Genomic DNA, 7,978 nt, shown 5'->3' with positions numbered 1-7,978 from the left:
AGCCCGTACTTCAAAATCCTTAAAAATTAGGTCAAAGATTTGACCTCAGTCACAACATCAGAGGGGAATGTTGTAACCTAGTTTTAACCTTGCACCTCATTTCTGTTCTGTAAGTGCCGCTCACCCCCCCCCCTTCACTTCCTGTCTTTCTACGTTAAGTTTCAATTTCCTGAAAGCCTGTAAAAGCCTTAGGTATCAGTTTCCTGTAACCCCCTCCCCTACCGTCATCTGCCTATCTGTAATAAAATGTGTCGTTCTTTAAGAAATGGTTAACTTCATGGAAATTACAGGAAGTTCTGTAAGGCTCAGAGGCTATCTAACTGGGTCAAGGTTCGCAACATTCCTGTAGTTTTCAGCTTTGAAACTCAACCTTTCTAGCTGAAGGCATGCAGTCTCCAAATTGGCTCCCGGGGATTGCGTCTCCAAGGCCTGGCCTAAAATAAAGCCTTTGCTCCCCAAATTTTAATTTCTTGCTTCCTTGGGTTTTATTCCAGGGTCCGAGCTATCACATAACAAAAGTCCCTTTCCTTCCTATGGAGACACCCCACCCTCTTTTTATCTGGGAAAGGCAAGACAGAACAATTAGAATTCAGAAAGTGAGACAGAAAAGCTATAGGTATGAAGGGAAAGTAGAGTAAAAGTTGATGGAGTATAGAGTGTAGGGACAAGGAGACAGGAGAGGAACTTCTATTTCCCAGGCATGGGAAAGGCCAGTTCTGCAACTGTGCTCTTTTGGGCTTTTTCATAGATAAATATGGAGAACTCTTTTTTGTCTTCCTTGTGGTCCAGGAAAGTTTATACTTATAATCCTAAAAAGAAGATACTAGAATTTTAATCAGTTAATTTACCACTTTATTGTAACCCATTTGAGAATAAAGACACTGAGACATATACACAGTTATGGGGAGCCAAGGAGGCCTAAATCCAGCCAAGTTAGTGGTTCAGCAGAGCAAAGGCCTTGACCCAGAGCCCTTCCAGGTTTTATTAATTCTCTATGAGAGGAGTGGCTTGGGGATGAGTGACAGTGAGAGTGGTGGGGAAATATGTGACTGCCATGAACCATGAGCTGGGCTCCTAAGTAGGAGATCTGAGATCACATCTGTGATATGTAGAGGACAAGAAATCCAGAGAGAGCAATCTGTATAACAACTGGGATAATGGCTAATAACTTGGCGTCCATGCTTTAGTTTTAATGGATAATCCTTTTTGCCCTAGGAAGTCATAGCCTCTGTTTTGAGGCTCGGTCCCAGTGTAGAGTACAGCTCTCCATTCTGCCCAGCTCAACCACATATTTGGGAAGTCATTGGGTGGGGCAATGCTGTCACTTTGCTTCAGAAATTATACATTAGCTCCTTAGCCAGACCAATTTACATTGCTTAAAGCCAATTGAAGAGGCAAAGAAATAGCCTAGCCAGCTCTGTACATATCAATACATGGAGAGAGGGCCAAGTATAACTAAAATGGAGATAGTTGATTTTTTTTTTAAGGAGAGTCATCTCTGTGGCTCCTCTATGGATAAAAATAAATAACTGTTTTTTCCAAATGAGTAGGCTTGGATTGGCTGGAGAAATGGAGGTCCATTTAGGAAAAGCTCCTGGAAACTAACATATAAATCTATTTTAGTCTGTTGAGTAATGGTTCTATTACCATTATTTTTTAAAAAAAGGAAATAGATACAAAGACAATTTTTGTGCTGCTAAATGGCAAAGGAAATGGTTCTATTGTTATACTCATGATTATTCCAGTGCCCTGATCTTCTCCAGGAACAGGTGTGATCTAGATGAGTATCTGTCATATGCTCAGTGTGATGTAGACCACATCATTTTCCCATCTGCACATTTGGTCACCACATCCTGATCTCAAAAGTCTAAAAATGTAAACTAAACTACACTGCTTCTAAGTTTCTATTATTAGTTAATTCCTGTGAATTAACTTCTTGCTTCTTCCACGTATTTTAGAGAGTTTTTTCCCACATGTGGCTTTGTGTCTCCATGAGAAAGTGAAACAAACCAACATCATTTTAGGTTCAAATAAGCAAAAGTATGTAAGTAGTAATGATAAGGTTGTATCCAAAAGATGAGAAGTATAAAACAAAAGAGGCCTTTATTCTGAGAATGCAGAGAAAGAAAACCAAAACACCCCCGACCGCTGGAGTCCAGCTTTCTCTCTGGTGGACATGTGGCGTGGGGGGTATATAAGTAGCCTTGGTTTGGGGTGGAACCTAAGGGGGCATTAGGGAGGCACAAGTAGCCCATTGGTCTTTGTTTGGTGCCATAGGTAAATTCCTAGGGGCAGGGAAGATGGAGTCACAGGTAAATTCCTAGGGGTGCGGGAGATAGGAGCTCCTTGGTTCTGCCTCTAAGGCTTCACCGGCTACAGTGTCCTGTCTGAGCCAAAACTCTTTTAGTTCTATTGTTATCCAAGTAATAATTATAAATATGAATTATGTATATTAAACAATTTATCTTTTTATTTGAGATTTCTCATTATCATTTCTACTTAGATGTTTTAGTAAAATGGTTTTGAGTGCTGGACATACAGGCCAACACCTGTAATTCCAGAAATCGAGAGGCTGAGGCAGGAGGATTAGCCAGCCTCGGCTATTAGTGAGACCCTGCCTGCCTCTTCCCACCACAAAAGCAAACCAAAATGGTTTTAACACCTGCCCTTCAGATTAGAATATTGACATAAGGTAATGAAATTCTCAACCTATGTTTGGTATGAGTTCTTGTTCTCTAAAACTGAAGAATGAATTTTAGGAACAACGGAGGTTAAATTGCAAAAATATTTATTGAGAGAAAGAGGATTTCTGTCTGAGAGACAGAAGGGGTCCTGAGTGGATTGCCAAGGGTTGTTTTTCTTCTAGGGATTTTTATAGAGTAAAACCATGAGGTGATACAGGCCTAAAATGGCGGGGGGGGGGGGGAGACTGAGAACTCACAAGACAGACAGGCATGAGATGGGACAGAACTATGATCAACCAATCAGATTAATTGTTCAGGTAGAATTGACCAAATTACGGATAAATGGGGAAACAAGTCACATACCAAGCAAGCATTCTTCATGGTTCAGTGGCTCTTCCCATAGTGGGTTGGGATGGTGATTCCTGGCTTCTCAAGGTGATCCATACTTAATCTCTAATGTTTATACTTAGGGTGTGGTTGCATTTGTTTTGCCTTCTGTCTTGAGATCTGGCCCACAGCAAGAGGTGTGTGTCTCCTCCAAGGTCACAAGACATTTGGTCCTCTGTGCCTGCTTCCTCAAGGGCCTAGTCCTGTCTGGCTGCCTATAATATTTATAACTAGCTCAGCTGCCTGTAACAGTATTAACTCCATAGCTCTTAGCTCTGTGGCTTTGGGAAGGCTATGAAAATTCTCTGGGTCTCCATTTCCTTGTCTAAAGTAGAGCTGATAGAAGAGCCCAACTGTTGGGAGGGTTAAATGAGTTAATGCATTGGAGATATTGGAGGGTTTTTGTTTGTTTGTTTGTTTTTTGGTACCAGAGATCAAACTCAGAAACTTGCACTTGCCAGGCAGGCGCTTTGCCACTAAGCTAAAATCCCTGGCCATGCATTGGAGTTTTGAGAATAGTTTTCAGTGTGTAAATGCTCAGTATGTCTTCCTAGCTATTATTTAAACCTCAAATGGTTCAAGTGAAGGAAGATGAATTGGCATAGCAACAACAGGACAAGCTTAGATTCAGGAAGGTCTGGACTTAAATCCTAGCTCTTCCTTGATATTAGAAAATTATTTAAGCTCCCTGAGATTCAATTAACTTATTTATAAAATATAAATAATAATACCTAGCTTGTGAATATAGGAAATTTCAGCAATAAATAGGAAAATGCATGCTACATTTTCCCATCTATCTTTCTAATTAAAACCACTCTATGTTCTTTTAGTTCAGCTATTCTACAAATGTGATTTCAAAGCTCTTTTCATGGGTTTCATGAGTCTAAAACCATTTTCAAAATAATGCCACAACACTGAGACAGAAGATTAGGGCATGGTAATGCTGGCTAGGGAAGCATGTATGACCAATTAATTGCAAAATCAAAGGACACATGAACAGAACTGCTCTCAAAGTCCTGCATGTGGACTTCTCAGGAAATCTTGAGCAGGTTTTTGATAGGATACAAAAAAAGACAGTACACATTGAGTTTTGACCACTGTGTTCTCTCTTGTATTAGCCCATTGGGGCTGTTCAGTGACAGAGCACCTGCCTGCCTGTCTGTTAACCTACCCTCATGCTATAGGGTGTCCTTTCCCTATTTTTACTTGGCCAAAACTCACTTTGCAGAGACTGCTTCTTTTCCTACTTTTAGTATTACTTTGCTACCACTTGTGGTTCTCTTGCTCAATTGTTTTCTTAGGACAGAAAGAATCTAGAAATCCCCTCCTGAAGGAGACTCCAGCACCTCTAAAACCCTGTGATAATACTACCTCCCTTCATAACTCTGTTGACATTTGTACTGATGGCACAAAAGCAATAAAAAATTTTTCTGACTCCTTAAAGTGAATTGAAACAAGCAGTATCAGTACTATAGTATAGTAGTAATCTTTACATGTTTATTATTCCACATACACAGTAAAAAGAAGTCACTCTCATTTAAGAATATCTTTGATGAAACTCGACAATTTGTAAATGGTATTAGCCTTAAACCTTCAAATATACATCTTTTGAAGCAGAGCTTAGCTTTATAGTCCAGACTGGCTTTGGACTTGATACAAAGCTGAGCCTGGCCAAAAGTTTTTAATGATCCTCTTGACTCAGCTTCCTGGGATTACAGGGATGTGGCACTATTCCCAGCTTTTGAGTGCATATTATAAAATATTCCTTGTGTTGAGATGTGATGTACACACAAAGCACTTCTGCTGCATACTGAAGTAGAATAGATGCCTTTAGAGAAAATGAATGGGCTAAAGGCTGAAATAGCATCTTTTTTTGTCTTTTTGAGACAGGGTCTCTCAATGCAGTTCAGGCTGGCCTTGAGCTCACTTTGTAACCTAAACTAGTCTCGAACTCACAAGGATCCTCCTGCCTCAGCCTCCCGAGTGCTGGGATTACAGGAGTGAGCCACCATGCCTGGTGTGAAATAGCAGTTTTTCTTCATGAAACATCATTTTTACTTGAAAGAACAAATGTCAAACTGTGATTTTTGCTTTTTGTTTTCTTCTCAGGTGATTGCGGATATTCTTTAACACAACACCAAAACACTACAAGAGGTAATTTTTTTTTTTTTTTGGAAGAGGGATCTCACTATGTAGTTCCGGCTGGCCTTCAATTCCCTATGTATCCCCAGGTGGCCCTGAACTCTTGGTGATCCTCCTGCCTCAGGCTCCTGAGTGCTGGAATTACAGGCGTTAACTTGTGCAGTTTAAAAGTTGCTTCTAATGTGGAACCATCAATGATTTTTTTTTTTATTTTCTATTACATTAGACACCACTGCTCTTAACTGTGAATGTATCTTCTATCCATGTAAGAGTTTATACTATGTGTTGGTCATTTGACAAAATATTGATTCTCTGAGTTATTCAGCCCTTTCCTTTGTTTCTTAAATTTAATTTATTTTTATTAGTACAAATTTGCAATACATGATGATTACATTCATTGTAGGGAGTTGGTACATGTATATAACACATATTAATTCATTTTAAGTCCCCTTCCCCTCCCAGTGCCTCTGTCAATCTCTGGATCACCTTCTTCCATTCTTTTATAATGTGACATAGTTGATATTGCATGATATGAAAAATTCATTGGACCCAGTAGCACATGCCTGTAATCTTAGCACTCTGAGAGGCTGAGACAAGAGGATCATGAATTTGAGCCCAGGGTGGGCAACTTAGTAACTGAGGGAGACCCTGACTCAAACAAAAAACAGAAAAGTGTTGAGTGTATAGCTCAATGTGAAGGCCCTGAATTTAATTCTCAGTGCCATAAATAAACAAGCACACACACACAAACAAACAAATAATATTTCTCCTTTATATCTCTAATATATCTCTGTATGGCTATATTTTAAAAAACAAAGCTCAAGCTGAATTCTTTAATCAAATAACATATCTTCATAGATTAAATGTAGGCTCTAGCTGTCTACTATAGGCCAGAATATAAAGAGATTTACAAAACTAGAAAACAATGCTACTCTTCTTACTAATTTTTTTATTTTTATTTATTTTTTCGAGACAAGGTCTCACTGTGCAGTTCAGGCTGGGCTTGAGCTCACTTTGTAGCTCAGGCTGGTCTCAAACACATAATGATTCTTTTGTCTCAGCCTCTCAAGTGCTGGGATTACAGGCATGCACCATCACATCAGGCTTATGTTTTTGAAAATACGTTTATATTATATTATCATGCAATGGGTTTATTATTGTAAACCTTAAATGAATGTGGCAGTCAGGATAGAATTTGAAATTTATTGACTTTGAAATCCATCCTGAAGATTGGTGAAGCACATTTTTAGGTGGGTCATGGAGGAGTAGTCTTGGGGTCTATATCTGATCCCCGGGCCCTAAAACTTTGACACTGTTCTCCTGCTCTGCTCCTTGTTTCCCACTGTTATGGCTTGTATCTACATGTCCCTCCAGAGTCTCATGTGATCATAGTTGGGGCTTTATGGAGGTGGCTGGATTGAAGGTTTGTGCTGCTGGGATGAAGGAAATAATGCTGGGATTGATTCATGGTGGAATTAAAACAGAGATGGTGAGTTTAAGGTTGTGAGTGCTACCTACCCCCTAAAGACAGGGATCCTGGGTAAGATATAAAGGACCAAAAGAGCTGTGGTCAGGGCTTGTCACTAGTTACTTCTTTGTTTTGCTAGCTTCTACCCACCATGAACTCTTTTTCTCCTCTGAGATGTCCCTCTGTCATGCCACCTTGCCTTGGAGCCAGTCAACTGTGAACTGAAACCTCTACAAACTGTAAGTTAAATACACCTTCCCTCCTATAGCTTTCAGTATTGGGTATTTTTGTCAAGGCAGCAAGAAAAGTAACTAAGATACCCATTAATTAAGTAGCTTTACTTTCCTAGGGCCTTCCATCATAATATTGATGTCTTAGAGCCAGCTGATCATGGAATGAATCTCTTGAAACCATGGGACAAATTAAAAGGGCAAAGTATTGTGTCTTTGTGTTGGGAAAGTAGATGTTATGGTTTGTGTTCAGATCGTCCTCCCAAGCCTCATGCAATCATGGACACAGTTGATTCTGGAATTCAAGGTTGATTCATTGTCTGGCGCTAGGATTAGTGGTATGAGTCTTGCACCTGCTCTGGGGCGGAACCAGCATACAGTATCAGGGTGGGAAGGAGGTTTGTATTTTGTTTTTTGCTCTGTTCATGCTTGCTATTTGTAGTGGCCACAAATAGCTGCACCTTAGCCATGCCATCTTGCTTTGGAACCAGCTGAATATGGACTGAAAACTTCAAGAACTGTAAGAAACAAACCTTCCTTTGTTTCACTTTGGGTGTCAGGTATATTGTCTCAACAATGAGAGAAAATTAACAAAGATAGTAAACTAACAAAATGAGTCAATAACTGTTTAAAATGTCTTGCTTTTAATTTCTACTATGAAAAATATGAACATGACCCACTTAAACAAGTTTTTTGATGCTCTCCTGAATTTTTATGTGTGTAAAGGACACTGATACTGCTTTAGATCCTTCTTTCTGACACTAGAATTGCTCATCAATAGAAATTCCTGGGTACTTGTATTAGGCACCTTTATATTGCTGGAACCAAATACCTGATCCCAGAATTTAAAGAAAAGGTTTCCTTTGGCTTATGGTTTCAGAGGTTTCATTCAGTGGTAAGATAACACTAAGGCAGAGACATGATATAGCAAGAAAGTTCTACCTTCATGGAAGGCAGGACATAGAGAGTAGGGGAAGAACCAGAAAGAGATATAGAAAGGGGTGAGGTCAGAATATAACTTTCAAAGGTATACCCACAGTGACCTACTTCCTGAAACTGGGCCCCAC

At 39.7% G+C, this 7,978-nt stretch overlaps 1 protein-coding gene across 49 annotated transcripts in view; it reads left to right on the top strand.

The window, feature by feature from the left end:
* Tasl (TLR adaptor interacting with endolysosomal SLC15A4) overlaps positions 1-7,978 on the top strand; it is a 111,227-nt gene that overhangs the window by 64,653 nt on the left and 38,596 nt on the right. For 33 of the 49 annotated variants that reach the window (XM_063242854.1, XM_063242848.1, XM_063242861.1 and 30 more), the window contains 3 exons: positions 5,181-5,225; positions 6,821-6,920; positions 7,354-7,431. The gene's annotated coding sequence lies outside the window, so the exon portion shown is untranslated. Of the gene's footprint in view, positions 1-5,180; positions 5,226-6,587; positions 6,921-7,030; positions 7,432-7,978 lie in introns of all 49 variants that reach the window. The other 16 variants (XM_063242850.1, XM_063242842.1, XM_063242878.1 and 13 more) reach the window with 9 other exon arrangements.

This window comes from Cavia porcellus, unplaced genomic scaffold (genome assembly GCF_034190915.1).
Source record: "Cavia porcellus strain 051 isolate PalLab524CR breed Dunkin Hartley unplaced genomic scaffold, mCavPor4.1 scaffold_33, whole genome shotgun sequence".
NCBI lineage: Eukaryota > Metazoa > Chordata > Mammalia > Rodentia > Caviidae > Cavia > Cavia porcellus.
Note: the sequence above shows the minus strand (reverse complement) of the source record. Positions and strands in the feature narration are given on the sequence as shown.